The following is a 464-nucleotide window of genomic DNA, read 5'->3' as shown; positions in this document are numbered from 1 at the left end:
TCACTCTTAACAAATTTGGAGGCATCGTAAATAACATTACTACTAACAATCATCTAACCTTCATAGATGACGAACTGTCTGTCGAAGAGAGACCATAACAAAGCGTTGCACGTATCAGTAATGTGCATCAGTCATATGATATAAGGAGTCCTTGTTAAAGCTTTCGATGGGAGTCGTAGAGAAATGATGGCATAAATTGAACTCCCAATGCAAATAGGTCCGGTCACTTTTGAAATCACGTTTCATTTGATGGATATCATACCCGCCTATAACTGCTTATTGAGGAGATCATGGATCCATTCTACCGATATGGTGCCATCAACCCTACATCAAAAGGTAAAGCATATGGTATATGACCAGCTGATAATCGTGTCATAAGAGGAAGACTCGTTGGTGAGTAAGTTTTCCACCACACTGTATGTTGGATAATAGAGTAAGCTCTGGAGACCTCCTTCCAAACACTA

The sequence above is a fragment of the Cicer arietinum genome, chromosome 8 (genome assembly GCF_000331145.2).
Source record: "Cicer arietinum cultivar CDC Frontier isolate Library 1 chromosome 8, Cicar.CDCFrontier_v2.0, whole genome shotgun sequence".
Lineage (NCBI taxonomy): Eukaryota > Viridiplantae > Streptophyta > Magnoliopsida > Fabales > Fabaceae > Cicer > Cicer arietinum.
The sequence above is the reverse complement of the archived record's forward strand: the minus strand, read 5'-3'. Positions refer to the sequence as shown.